The 15,673-nt window shown below is 32.7% G+C and overlaps 1 protein-coding gene across 11 annotated transcripts in view; it reads left to right on the forward strand.

Moving 5' to 3' along the window:
* Mbl (muscleblind) overlaps positions 1-15,673 on the forward strand; it is a 227,706-nt gene that overhangs the window by 25,886 nt on the left and 186,147 nt on the right. For 3 of the 11 annotated variants that reach the window (XM_064057271.1, XM_064057278.1, XM_064057276.1), the window contains exon 1: positions 14,202-14,730. The exons of 1 other annotated variant lie outside the window; for it this stretch is intronic. The gene's annotated coding sequence lies outside the window, so the exon portion shown is untranslated. Of the gene's footprint in view, positions 1-14,201; positions 14,731-15,673 lie in introns of those variants that run through there. 7 more of the 11 variants (XM_064057279.1, XM_064057280.1, XM_064057277.1 and 4 more) reach the window with 5 other exon arrangements.

Below are 15,673 nucleotides of genomic sequence, written 5' to 3' on the forward strand. Positions count from 1 at the left end.
CCAAAAAGGTTGTACGGATCAGTATTATCTTTGATCTTTTTTACAAGTGATAATTACAGGAGGCAGTTAAAAACCATTAATTAACCATTAAACTGACTATAGACTGTTGATATTTCGTACGGTTTTATTGTGATGACGTCACCTAAAATTGTACATATTAAATGAGTTTTAAATTGGATGAAATATCATGGTCTTACACATTTAGTTTATGAATCCATGTTGGCTTTTTACCCGAAACGTCCGGATTTTTGGAAAACAAATTAAAATTATGTAACCAGTGCTCTGAAATGTTGCAGATGTTGTAAAATTACCATAAGCATTGTAAATTTTTAATCAAAATATATTTGCTTATCGCTCCCAAAAATTGCTGATGTTACCTCAAAATTTTGACGACTAAATCCTATGTTAAATGTGCAAAATACGATGAGTGTATACCTGTATTTATCGTCGCATTCATATTTTTTGAGCTGCCTACACAGGTGTCTCAAAAAATTAATGAATGACTAAGTTTATTTTATCGATTAAACTGGAAAACCGAATGCTTTGAAATCGTGTAGAGGTTTTAAAGTTATTGTAAGCATAGTCATTTTTTAATCAAAATTTATGTTTACCACAAAAATTGATGACGTCACCTCAAAATTTTGCTGAATAAATCCTACCTAAAATGTGCAAAATATGATGGGTTTTTAGTTGTGATTTATCACTGCATTCGTACAGATTTGCTTATACTAGTGGCTCAGAAAAAAAATAAATGAGTCAATTTATTTTATTGATTAAATCAGAAACGGCTCACTCCATTTTCCCGAAAATTTGGCAATACAATACTGTTATTATTAGTTTTACACTGCACCAATCCAAGTTAATACACGTGTCTTTGCAAAAAATGTTTATAAAATTTTCAAAAGTAAAAACTCAAAAACTTTGAAATATACGCACAGCACGCTTCCTTACATTTACTTTAACATTTAGTATGTACATATCGCACTGTGAGAGCAATACTCACGTAACTCAAAACGAGCGTGTTTTGAGTAATGATGATTTAAAATTCCCAAGTTTTATATATTATTTGTATCTTAAATACCAAAGGCTTCGAAATACATTATAGTCGTATTGTCAATCTATTATTAATCGTGTTTTTATTCCTTTAGAGTAGACCCTTCTACTCCTTATAGAAAACAAGAAATTTTGATTTACGTGACTATTGCACTGCTACACCATATCAAATATTTTGGCTTGCGTGTTAATAAATTTAAGACAAGAGCAAACTAGCAACACATTTTAATGAAAAAAATATAACAAAACACAAAACGATCACAGTATTAATTCATTCATCATCTACACTGACCGGCAAAAAAACCGGCCACCCTGAAAAATTTTGCAAAACCACTTTAAAACTTAATTTAACTAGTGATCGTTATTTTATTAAAGAATCATTCACTATTGACACATGATGTACACATTAGCACAAAAAAGAAGACAATTAAACGCAGAATTAAATTTAATTTAAGCAAATAACAGAAACAGATCAAGTACGATATTTTCTTAAAAAAAAAACAGTAAAAGAGGCTGTTGTTGTAAATAGTGTTTTTCATCATTTGATTATAAGTTTGGCAATTAATAAACGTTTTCACGCGAAAATAATTCCGTTAACTCTTACAGACGTCTTTCAAAGTGTCGCTCTCTTTCTGTTATTTTGTTAAATTAAATTTAATTCTGTGTTTAATTGGCTTCTTTTTTTGTTAATTTATAACTTATATGTCAATAGTGAATGGTTCTTTAATAAAATAACGATCACTAGTTAAATTAATAATTTTTAAAGCTTCGTTTTGCGAAATTTTTCAGGGTGGCCGGTTTTTTTTTTGCCGGTCAGTGTACTATGGCTAAATTGTTATAAAATGTGTTCATGAATATTGTTTAATCATTTTCATTTAAGTCTGATGCCGCCGTTGTCGTGATGTTCGGGAATTGATTGACTATTATTTCCTGATATACTTCCTTTCTATACGAAGTTACAAAATTCCATCGGAATTTTTGACAAATTTTAAATTTTTTATATCTCTCTAATTAACTTTCCTACCTTTCCTATTCAAAGAAAAATTGATTTCCATGTTTTCGGTCAATTCATAATTATATCAGAAGACATTGTTCATTTGTTGTGTTCAATTTGTACCTAAATTAGTAGGAGTATCAGATTATCAACATGGACTGAAATCTCATAGCTTCATAGCTTACGTGCATTTCACTTAGTTTTGAGATACGGCAGTCTTGCATTAAGTGCACACGTACTTTTCGGAAATGCAATACAAACATTTTGATGAATTTAAGCATTACGCAACTATTAAAAACCGTTTATACTTACATATACTAAAACTACATTAACTTTTTTATGCATTAATGATAAATTTAAGAATTCGACAAATTTTGACTTACGTGAGTATTGCTCTCACAGTGCGATATATTTATTTCAACTTGGAAAATCTAATTTTACAATTTTTCTAAAATGCTGGATATGTTTCATTGTACATCAGGGGCGAGGGAAGATCTGTCGACACAACCTTCAACCAATGTTTTTTGTAATGCGTCATTTGGTCAAATTCAGTCAGTTCAATTATGTCAATTCCATCGCTATTATGCTATGTTTTTACATGTGTTAGTTATTTAAGCAATTCTTCAATCAAGGAGACGCTCGGTGGATTTCTTGACATGAAATATTTTACAAGAAATGTTGGTTTTTCCCTTCATCTCGCAGACTTATTTGAAATAACGTGGACGAAGATATGAGCGGAGAGGCGTAATAATAAAAAAAGTCAACTCTGAAGTTATTATAAATTTAAAAGTTCGAAGTTCGTTATTCCATGATGTATTTGCCACATAAAGTCGGATTATTGTAAAACTTCCAACTCTATAATGTTTCTTTCTTGTGTTGGAAAATAAAAGTATTGAGACCATATCAGAGAGGTTTTAACAGGCGAATCGTGGTCATTATAAACGGCTCTGCAGTCACGTTTCATATGAAATTATTACTTTTAATGTACGACATAAATTAGTGCAGTTACCTCATTTTCTAGTCGGCACAGAGTTGTAACCAGAACATATTCTATACAATTTTGGTTTACTTTAAAGTACTACACTGTTATGTATCATATTGTAGTTACGTACTTGTGGATATATCGGGACATTTTTTTAACTTTGAACATATGAAAAAAAGTATGGGTTTAATCCCTATGTTCAGTTTGAAAAAAAAATGGTCGAAGGTTGTCTCGAAAGAGCTTCCCTCGCCTCGGAAGTACAATGAAGCATTTTCGAAAAATTACGAAATTTGATTTTGCGAATTTTATTTTTTATGAGAACCCTGATAAGTTGAAATAAACGTACGTATGTAATGTTGAAATTAATGTAAAGGAGCGTGCTACGCGTATGTTTCAAGTGAGTTTTTACTTTACTAAATTTTATGATGACGTTATCAACATTATCAACTTGTATTGGTGCAGTGTAATACTAATAATAACAGTATTGTATTCCCAAATTTTTGAGAAAATGGAGTGAGCCATTCCAGATTTAATCAATAAAATAAATTGATTATATGTATTTTATATATTCTATAAAGAATGCAAGTATGTGCTATATGTAACTTAAACAAAGCAAATTGTCCATTTCTATATTATAAAACGCTGATTTCAACTGCTTCGTTTTTCTGATTTAATACAGAAAGTAGTTACAAATTCTGTTAACGGTTGGTTGCTAATTACTTGTAAGTTCGTCAATCTTTTGTCGGATCTTTACTCAAAATTCTTGTAGAATATTATTGTCGCGAATAAAATCTCTTAGGACCTTACCTTAACGGATTTTAATATCAAATTATGATGCCGTTTTTAAGTTTCTACACTTGTTTATGACGTCATTCACTTTTGAGCTATAACGTAACACTGATTTTTATATGAAAAGATACATTTTTTGTTTTAGGTTTGAATAGTACTCTTAAGGACCTTTTTCACAAATCCTATGAATATTTGTATCTTCAAGTATATTTGAAATACACATTTGCTCTTAGCAAAGAATATTGTGCAATAATGTATATAAATATAACATTAACGTAAAATTTCGTAAATAATAACAAAATTGAAGGCTCATTACTACTGTTGTTAATATTCAAACAATAAACGACTTTTGACATGTTACTAACATTTTTTGACATTGTGTAAATCGTTTGATCGAAGCGTAAATTTTTAATAAGAACTCTCGGAAATGTGGATTCTTTGAAAAGGCATTTCAAGACACTTTCTTAATAACAAACATACAGCATTCTATTGTAAAAAATGCATATGATGTCATAGCTCAAAAGGGGATGATGTCACAAATCGGTATAGTTAGTTAAAAAACAGTGTAACTGAAATACAAATTAACCTGTTTCAACATTTTCGTTAAATAACATTAGTTTTGGAAGTCCTGACTTTATTTCATTACCACACTGTCTACATAAGGTTTAAGTTGACCAGTGAAAAGTATTTGGAAACGATATTTGGAGTATCACCCATACTACTAGACAAACATATTCGGTTGTAAAATAGTTAATATTCGACGCGTTTGTATATTTGATTGTTAAACTTTTATCAAAGCTATTAAATAGTAGAACTCATTGTGCTTGATTGTTAAATCAAATTAATTTTGCAATTCCACGACTGAATCCGCGCAACAACTCCGATTTTACCGTGAGTACGGTAACTTATATTTATTTGATAAGGTCACCCAGAGTCTTTTATTTGTAAAAATGTTTGTCCTTAATATTTAATATTTGCTAATTAATTTTAATTTGATAGCGTATAATTAAAATTGTAGGAATGCAGCAGTCATCATATGCAAGTAGTAAAGTTTGTAGGTCCGCTCGATGTTCAGTTACGAACAAATTGCCCTCTACAGGATTTTTTTATTTATTTATAACGTAACAGAGTGCATACCTGTTAACTGTTCGTACATGATTAACATGACTTTTATCAGGTAGTGATGTGCGCTAATAAGTTTGCTTATTTTAGAACTATAGCATAGTGCGTTATCTGCTTTCACAAACCTTCCCTTATCCCCATGAACCTTGCATGAGAAACTAGTAGTCACATGGCAAGTGACTACTAGTCTGATCTAGCCTGATTGGTGCTACACTGTGCACATAATCGGTCTGTTTGGAAATCAAAATAATGCGTTATGTTCAGCATTTTCTTTTTAATTGTTGATTAGTATAATTTAAAAGTTTTAAGCGTTCTCCTAAAGTGTGTGGTGTGAGACCCTACATTTGAGCGTGGTTATTTTGCTGTAATTTAAAAAGCTTTCTTTTTATGCATCAAAATTCCATTTTTTCAACCGTATCAACATTTTCTTGTTGACGTCATCTTCATGTGAATCTTTGAATAACTTTCCTACTTTTATTTCGTTTCATTAATTATTATAATATCCATATTCTGTTGTGAATGGCGAGTTTAGTTATTGAGGATTAGACAGATCATATCTGTGTGCTGGGAAACATGTTTTCGTCTGTTTTTTGTGGAAATAATTTCTTGAGATCAGAGATTGTTGTGTACGTTTTACAAGTTTTGTAAATCTTTTGCTTTATTATGAAATGAAAATTGTTGTTATTTAAATTTAGTGAATCAGTTTTCGACCACCTAATTATTCTGAATGAATATGTCAACAGCAGAACACAAATTGTGTTGACTGAGCTTTTATCAGACTTTTTCCATTGCCGTCATCCCAGCAAACCAGCAAATTTTATTGCTGTATAATTAAAATTATGACTGTCAGTTCATAAACATTACTTCTGTTCCTTTATTTTAAGAATTATTTTACAGAAAAACAAGAAAGGTTGTAGTCACAAAACTTTCTTCTATAACGTTGTATTTGATAATTTGTCGTGAGGACAAACGTTTTATTTTTAATAGATACGTAGGTATATGTAACGCAAAACCATCGTAGTAGTATCCTACGAGTTTACGGAAAATTAGTGGATCGGTTTAAAAAGAAAAAATAGAACTTCACGTTCCGGATATAAGAACATTCCTCGAGATGCAGTGCAATTTGTGGTTTGGTAATGCTTAGTTTGTATTTTTCAGGTTTGTGTATACAATGAAGGAAATAACTAATTGATAAATGTGTCAAATGATTTTCATTAAATTCTAGCTTGTTTTAAGCTGCGAAAGTAAAAATAATGATAACATCATATTGTAAAAAATACGGTAAGGTAAACAATTTTTACATACTACTATTTGCACTACTTTCAATTTTTGAAGGTCATGCATATTTATACTTACTGCCCATTCACAATGGACATAAGTCATAACAAGTACATAAAGCTTACATAAATACATAAAGTTGAAACGATGGAAACCTTACACCTCTGTTCATAGTGGACGAACGTAATTCTTATGCTTATGAACGTTTTATGGAATCCTTGTGTGCGTACACAAAGTTGAAATAAGTTCAACTTTGTGCACAAATTATGTCAAAATTATGTTAAAATCTAGGGACTTTTGAATGCTGCTATTGAATTCCCTTTAACAGCTGGCACTTGGCACTTCACACCCTATGCTTAGCCGGCAGTTATTCTGTTCTGCGTTTGCGCAGTTTAACAATTCTTACAGAGTGCACTCTGTCCACTGTGAACGTAGGTACATAAGCATAAGCCAGACACAAACCAAAAACGTAAATTATGTTATGCGCTCGTTTTTATGCCTTATGTCCATTGTTAATGGGCAGTTACAGTCAACATCTTCGCACGCATCGTAGGAAGATATCATTTTCTTATTGTTATAAAGCAGATATAGAACATTTTTATTATTTGCGATGCCATTAAGGTGAATTGGGAGTTTCATTGCTTGTTTTTTCTCCTTCATTAAACACATTTTTTTGTTTATTTATTTATTTATTGTGTTTGTGTCGCTTTTAGAACAAACCTCAGTTTACATTGTTCAGTTGTTCTCACACGAGATACTTAGAAAAAAGTATTTTTGCGTCTAGTAATTATTTTCCAAATGGAAACAAGTTAGCGCAGAACTTTAAACATAGGGAAGTGCAGTGAGCAAATTAAATTTTTCTGGCCTGTTTTCCTCAACAATAAATTCATCTTTCTTATATATTGCGATTTCAGCCTTTTAAGATACATTTTTCATAATGTCGTTTCTCAAAATTTTCACAAGTCATCAAATTGTTGCATGTACATACGTAAACAATACCTGGAGAATTCAGAGCAAAAAACTTTGGACCGCCTTGGCAGTATTTGGCGGAGGCGTTGATAGTCATTATATTTTCCAAATAGATACGAGCCCGTGGAGCAAAATAATTCAGTTTACACACCTATAAGTGTCGCTGTTTTAAGCACGGTAGATGCTTTTGCAAAGTGTTTTCGTTATCAAGTCCCAGGGAAGCTTTTCCAATTAAAAGCATTTCTCTCAGAGCGAAGGGAGGCGGTAATATATCCGGCAGCTCGAGTCGTTTTCCAGCTGAAGTCATCTTGAATTTTTGCGAAAAATGTTTCCCTTTTGCCGTATTGTTTTGGTTTAGAAAATGTGTGCAATAGGGACATTCAACAATGGCTTACTTGTTGCACTAGAACAAAAACTCTCCCAAGCTTCCCTGATGTGTTCATTCACGAAGTGTTTCCTCTCCACCTCTGTTACCCAGCAAATATACGTATTAGAATCAAGCACTTTTAACTTTGCCTTTGTTAAATTTCAAAAGCGAAAGAATGCTTTTTGTTTCATTCACACTCGTTCTTAACCTATTAGAGTTCAGCTAATAATCTCTATTCTTTTTAAGATCGTGCTTCTTTATAATATTGCTGTCTATGCGCAAATGCTCTGCAAGAGTTACTTTTAAAATGTCAAATAGATGACAAAACTGACGGCGGATTTCCCTGCTAAGATATACGATAAGAGCGATTTCCATAAGTAAATGGTTTTGCAAAGAAGATAACGATATTTATAGAGGAAAAGCTCAGGGAGATAACAGGAACAGATATAAACACGCATTCCATTTAACTATCTTACAAATAAATCCACGAGTAAAAAAGTAATGTCAATGTTATGCAAAGAAATTTTGGTCGAATACATCTCAAAGGAAATCGATGCACTCTAAGTGAGAATAATTTATATACAATGATGTTTTACATAAATTATTTATTTCGCTTAGTCAGCAACAATATTATAAACGCTAGTGAAAAAACAGTTTTAATGGATCGAGTAATTCACAGCGTGTATAAATATAAGTAGCGTGGGATGAGATCGCTCGTTATTGTTCAAAAATAATTGAACACCTACAGCTTGTATCTGAAGGTCTCTTGTATACGTAATTTTTTTTAAATATTTACCAGCAAGTTTAACTTAACATCATATATATTTTCAGTATTTATTTGCAATTACTATTACTGTATAAATTAGTCGTCTTTTTGTCAGCTAATTATTTTTGGAAATTAGAAGCTTTACATCAGTTATTTTGTAACATATTTGCATCGGAACACGAAACAAAAAAAAACTCAGACTATATAAACTGTGTAGAACGTTGTTGGCTATATTGTAATAATACTTACTCAAGGCTCAAACACAAATATACTTCCACATGCATTTGCCAAATGTTTTATTACAATGAACAGTTTTTCGAAACAAATTTTCCTCTCTGTCGTTCTCTCTCTATTATTGACAAAAATCATATTTGGCTATATGATGAGATCATTATGGGCTATGAAGTAGTGGATGGCCATAATTAAAATCTTAAAGCGGTCTGGAAATGTCTAGCTCTTTTTTATGATTATTAGCCTACATCAAATAAGTGTCGGCAATTTTTCAGTCATAGAGCCGATTTTACAGAACAGTGAATTTAAAACTATATTTAATTTTCAATTTAGTATATTGTGAAAAATAAATATTTCGTGTTCGTATCGTTAAATTTAGATTTTAAAATTGGGATTGATTCTATTTTCTATTAAATATCTCGAGTCAAACCCATGAATATTGCAGCATTCACTCGTATTGCAATATGTATGTATTATTCTTTGGAGATAGGCAAAATACTTAGTAGATTTTGCTATATGGCCAAGAAGTGGTATTTCTTTTCTGTTGAGCAATTAGATTCCAGTAGCGAGGGGAAACGTAGCGTAGCCCAGCGTATGCAAAATTGCGAGACAGCAAAATACACTTTTCGGTCAAATAACAAATAGGAGTACCTACTACTTTTTCTCCAAACGAAATGTACAAAATTCGGTCCCGGTTTACTGCCGCGACCATGGCCATTAGTCGTTAGTGACACTCATTTATTGCGAAAAACACTGGTTTCAAAGGGTTCCAAATTAAAATCGTGTAAGTGCAAGAGTAGATAACGGCAGTTCTGAAAGGTTCTCCACCTGATTTGGAGGAATTTGCAAAGGAAGCAACAAAAAATCTCTTACCGTCTAAATTAAGGCAAATTTATGGAACAGCATACGAACAATCCATGAACTGGTGTAAGGAAAAAAATACTACATACCAATACAACACCATTGATAATATAGGCATGACTAATTTTCAAAGTTGTAGTAATTTTACTTTTAATATAAATATCAATAACTAGTTTAGTGTTGTTGATGCGGTGTCTTATTATGAAATGAAAACTTGGAACAGTCAAAAAAGTACTTTTTCTGCTGAGGCAGAACTGTCGCTTTTCATTATTTCTAAATTTATAACAAAATTACCTACTTTATTCTCGGGGTGATCATAACTTCTGAGGTGTTATTAGGGTAATATGATACAATGATACAGATATTTAATTCAAAAACAATAAAAAAACGGATTTTTTTTAAGTTTGGAGAAAAAACTTATTTTTGTTACTTCATCGCTTTCTGATGTATTAATATTTTTGCCTCATCTAGTTGAGTGCCCTAATGTTTTCAATGTGACCCTTCAAGTCATTTGCAAAAATTCGTCGGGAAAAGTCAGACACAAAGAATGACAAAGTTAAAGAGTTAAGTTAGACAGTTTATCTACTTTTATACCATTTTTTGTAGGAGCTTGCCTTTAATTTACAAGGTCAGTGTTAAATTTATTGTCAAATTTAGGTTTTAAATGCCGCAACTAAATTTAATTGTCGATACAAACGCTTCTATTAGAGGTAGTGGTAGTTTTTGATCTTATGCTGCAGAATGCAGATACCAAGTTTATTGAAGTATTTAGATAAGTATGTCTTCGATGAATAGCTTTCTGTTCTATACCTAGCCAAAATACAATGTAAATAAATTCGGCGATATAGTTGAAAATACAGATTTTTTAAAAATGTACATATATATCTAGGTACATTCTACTCTCTCTAAGAATCTTTTTTTGTTCAGGTTTGCTCTTTCACCACTACGTTGATCGAAGTTATATAAGCAACCCATTTTTCAAACACAATAAATACTAATTTTTTTTATTAATTTTAGACAAAAGTGTAAGTCATTTTTTCGTAAAAATCGACTTAATAAACCTTTGTACTTTTGCCAAAAACGGTATTGCGCAAACTTTCAAATAGTGAATATTACAATGAAGTGTCGAGCGTAGGGTGTTCATTTCATCTATTATTTAACTTTTCACCAAGATTTACACGGAAACTTGTTTATATAATGTTATAATATCCATCGTTAGCTTTAAATAAAATAAAGTCCTATCTATAAAACATAAAAACATCAAAATGTAAAAACTGCGGAAGATTTTCGTTGCATCCTTAACTATGCATGCGCAGTTACTCCTACATACCTTACACCGATGCCAGTTTTGATCAGCTTTGTTGTAAGGTGTGGTATTAAAAACAATAAAACAGCCATAAAAAGTAGTCCCTGGAAGAAGGTATTCCTAAAAGTCGCAGTAATTACTCAATCCTTTGACTTGTTTTAAATAAGTCATTTACTACATGTTAGGAATTTCTAGAACTTTTTTGTAGCCTGCGTAGTCAGTGTAAAATTGTCACTTTACGCCTAGTATTATCTCGCACTGCTTACACAAATTGAAAATGAAATAGTATTTACTAGCCTAGTTGGTAGGTATACTCGTTTTTTCAAATGTATCGCAAAAGTATGTTTATGAATCGTGGAATCGGCAACTACATTTCTTTCAGATTTCTTACGTTTGGCAACATTTTCGTGGATTTCCGACGGAACGACTAAAAACAAATTTAATAAATTAACTGCCGAGTGGGAAAGCGTAGGAAGTGGTTTGAGCGTCTGCAATTTTGCACCGCAAAGCCAATTAAAAAAATATATAAAATTTATCCCTTTTTTCTTTCTTATGTCTTTACTTAAATCCATTACTGTCATAGCTTTAATCCGCTTTAAATTTGGGATATTAAAAAAGATGAAACTTTAGAAGTTACATATTTCGTCAGCGCTGAACCGAGAAAGGCGTACGACCCTCTCATATCGACATGCAGTTTCCCATCTTTGTCGCGGTATTAAAAGGAACTGTTTTCGTTCTCTTTTTCTGATCCGAGCAAAAGACTTGAGACTAAATTTTGTGCTCACCAACGTTTTAACAGCAATTTTCAGCACTGGAAAATTTTCACTTCCAATCGACTTATCCACAATATGTAAACATAATATATCTTTATTTTTCGAATTTACTTGTTTAAAATTCTTAACTATATGAAATGTACTACTGTAGTGACGGAAAAACTGTTGAATTTATATACCACACAGACATTACAGCCAAAGAGTGTTTTTTGTGAAGTGTAAGGTAGAGTTTAGATATTACGTTCAAATCATTTTAATGTAAGATACTACATTAGGGTTGACATATCTAACCCTGTACAATTTATTTAGTTACTATTTTGATTATAATATTTCTATTACATTATGACATGATTAAGACTGGACAGAACATCGAAATACTTTCTGAGTGAAAGATTGTGAATAGATTATGGTAACTCTTGGTAATTAAGATTCGTAGCTCTTCTTTGTGGATAATTCTGTTTGAAGAGATATCCTATGTCTGATGTGTTTTCGACGAAAGGAAATATTCCTTTTAATTATGTAACCTTTTGTTCTTATGTAAAATGCTTAAGATGAAAGATAAACATGGTCGTTACAATGTTAAAACTATATCTGTTTAATAAAATTTGCGAAATTAAACATTGAGTGTTGATCTATCTGATCTGTCGTTCTGTTGGAAAGGCGAAAAGAATTTCTTTTCTGTTCAGTGATATACAAAATTCGCTTACAATTTTCTTGATGATGTTAGAAAACGTCCTTAGGAGGAAAATACGTCGGTAATTTTCTATGGAAATAAGTCCTTTTTTTCTTTTTTTAAACAGTGTGTACTTTTAATTGCACTTGAACATGTAGGAAAAGTATGGTATAATTTATATTTGTAAATTTACTAAATATACTTGGGAGCATGAAATATCGTCACTGTATCTGACGATTGAACCGTATACCATCAGTACCAGGTGATTTGATTGCACACTTCATTAGTAACTGATTTTAACTCACTTTCACTCACCAAAATGCATGTTGCGGGAGTATTACTAAGTCATGTTGTATCTAGAAACTGTTTCAAGTACAATTTAAAACAATGTATTAATTCTTTCATACCCTGTATTCTAATACTACTCACCGATGAAGTAGGTGTTTATATTTTGTGCTTATTTTTTTGTTGTACGGAACTCGCAGCTCATAATTTGCAAGACCACCGGAAAAGATCTTTCAGTTTTTCTTTAGTAATGATTATTTGTTCATTTGCTGACATTATTTCTTACGTTTATTTCAATTTTTTCCTGCGTTGATTTATTTTAATCAAATAAGCAAACATTAAAGTAACCGTAAGCGAATTGTAAGTGAGAATTACGAAACACAATTCTGTTTCTTGATTTGAATTTGAATGATATGCTACGACAGTTGCACTTTTTAACTCTTGTATTTATCTCCACAACATTCTATTTAATCAGTTTGTCAAGTTTACTCCGAATTTTTTTCTTTTTGCTGACTTCTCTGTGTAATAACACTGACATGGAGATATTCCTTCTCACAACACTGCCTGAATATGTTATAGCAGTAAATTCAATTTGCATGATGTTATCTTTCTTTACCTATGTTTCTATGTAATATAACACGTCTGGTGTCTCGACTAAACAGTTTTAATGTATAGTATAAGAAAAAAATCATATGGTTACGATTTTTTTTTTATCAGTTTATGATTTCGAATGCTCAGGCAGAGCAACTGCTCCCCAACTTAAGTATCTCATGTCACATCCAGCGACTTATACAATATTTTCTGGATGGGAATTTTTAAGTTCCAAAATAATTCTCGTGGTCGTTGTATGGTACTGGTTTCTGGTGTTTACACTAAATTGGCAGTCTTTGTCACTGAGCAGTCAACATTTTTAGTGGTGTTATTATATTTCACTTTGATCATGCGGTTATATTGTATTTCCGTTTGTATAAAAAATTACCTTATTTACGAAACTATCAAATTTGATGAAATTATTCACAACGTTATGTTATAATATTTGTATGATTTTTAGGTTGTTCTGCTTTTGTTCAAAAATATTCCTGTTTTCCTGACTTCCATGACGCTTCTATGCTGGTGGTGTTTTGGGCGGTGATTCCGTCTTTCGTTGGTACAGCACTCTGATTTCTAGTTGATTCCAAGTCTAGCTCACGGTCACAGAACTAAAAAATGTATTGTTAACTTATATTTATAACATTGGATAATTAGAACGTTCAGCTGTTTAACAAAGAATGAACACGATTCTTATTTCACCCTTTTCATTTCACAATTCTAATTAGTTTATGTAGATTGCCACCGTAGTGGTATACTGGGGTGAACGAAGCTCGTTACTGTGTTAATTAATACATAACATGCATTAACATTATGTCGCTGCATAATATTGAGATCTAGCGCATTCATTTAATAGATCGAAAATTAGTGAATGTCAACGATGAGGAAGTAATTTTTCCGCGGTGAGAATGACCCTTTAGACGAGTGCGCGTCCATGGGCGTCGTCGTAATCGGGAAATCTCATTGTCGCGTCGTGCGTGTGCGTCAGGAAAAATTCCGTGTCTAGTGGATTTCGTGGCGGCGGCGGCGGGCGTCCGGCAGGGCTCTCGTAATTAGTCGCGGTGGTACGTCGAATTCGGGGGGTTGCGGGAATTGCGCAACTCGGTCCCCGTCGTCCTCCCCCGGTGCACGCCTGCGCTGCAGCGAACGCGAAAACGCGACGCTCATGTCGCAACCGGCGGCCGAGCAGTCCCTCGCTATCGCCTGACCGCTTAGCTTGCCCGCGACGCTTTCTCAGAACCAGTCTGTGTGTCAGTTTCGAGAGACGCACATATACACTAAACACACTGTATACTGTACACTACGTCATCGGAAAAATTACCAAATATTGTATCGTCAAATAAAGTTACAAACAGTCTCCTACCTAGTAAGTTTGCGTGCTGTTCATGCCAAGACACGTCTTTGCAAGGTGTCAGGATCGCTTTCAGTGAAAACAAAAAAAAGTAGTGCGTCCCACCACCGACGTAAGGACACAGGCGCCGGGAGTTGAAACTTCATCATTCACGACGCTTGGGTTTCTTTATTTTTTCCGTTTGAATTTTACGTTCAGGCACTGTTGGTGTTTTTTTCCGGGTAATTTTCGTCTAACTTTGGATTGACAGCTAAGGATTGCGTGCTTCATTTTCTTTGTTGGCTGGTGATTTTGCTGGAGCCGGTGCTGCTGCGAAACTCCTACCTCGTCTGGATTTCTTATGTGAGTGCCTTTACTTCAAACTTTGTGTCTCTTCAAGTACATCCCACCTTTGTTAGACGAGGGACCACATCTAAAATCAGTTACAAATTTAATCCAAATGATTGACGGCAACGAGCAAACTATGTCTATTAATTATTATAGCAGTAACTGCCAGACTGAAATAAGACGGCGCGGTATCCGCTTACGCGACTGCTTTTCCTGCTTGGCAAGCAGGAACTTTCTGCGATTTTGCGCAGCGATATTTATTTAGTAATTTTTGTTTTCGTTTAAATTAAATATCAGTCTCGCAAAGACAACGAGAATATTTTGCTCTTTTAAACAATAACAAATATTGAAAATGTCTTATTCGCCCCTCGTATTGCCGATTAATGTTAACTCATTCGTTTATTTATCGTAGCAATATGAGACATTTTGTTAAGTTGACACATTGATCTCTAATTAAGGAGAAGTCAACATCGCACATTGTTCTTAAACTAGATTAAAGATTTTCAACCATTTACGATTTTGTGGATCACAGACGGCTTTGATTTAATTTTTTATGTGGGATAAAAGTGTTGTAGCAGAAAACCACGGTACGATAATCTGCTGTGACACGTAGATTTTACATCTTATTGCTTTCTTTTCATTCGAAAGAATTTTTTGGCTTTTCATGTAAAATGGAACTTACTATCATACGCAGTTAACCTATTGCTCAAAATTTTAAAGTGTCGATCTCTGCAAAAAAAACCAGTGACATCATTATGTTGATAAAACTGAGTTAATAGTTATTGAAAACCAAAAGTGAACAATCGGAAATCAAGTAGAAACAGTCTGGTTTATTTAAAATTCTTCTAGTCGGTAAGATATAACAATATATAGAGAAACAGTGAACTATATCCAGACAAAAACATGTTTTTTGTGTTTCTCAAAAGACACGGTTTTGTTCAAGTGTGTGCAAAACCAG

Source organism: Zophobas morio, unplaced genomic scaffold, assembly GCF_036711695.1.
Source record: "Zophobas morio isolate AGI-343-1 ecotype UQ-CSIRO unplaced genomic scaffold, CSIRO_AGI_Zmor_V1 ptg000017l, whole genome shotgun sequence".
NCBI classification, from domain to species: domain Eukaryota; kingdom Metazoa; phylum Arthropoda; class Insecta; order Coleoptera; family Tenebrionidae; genus Zophobas; species Zophobas morio.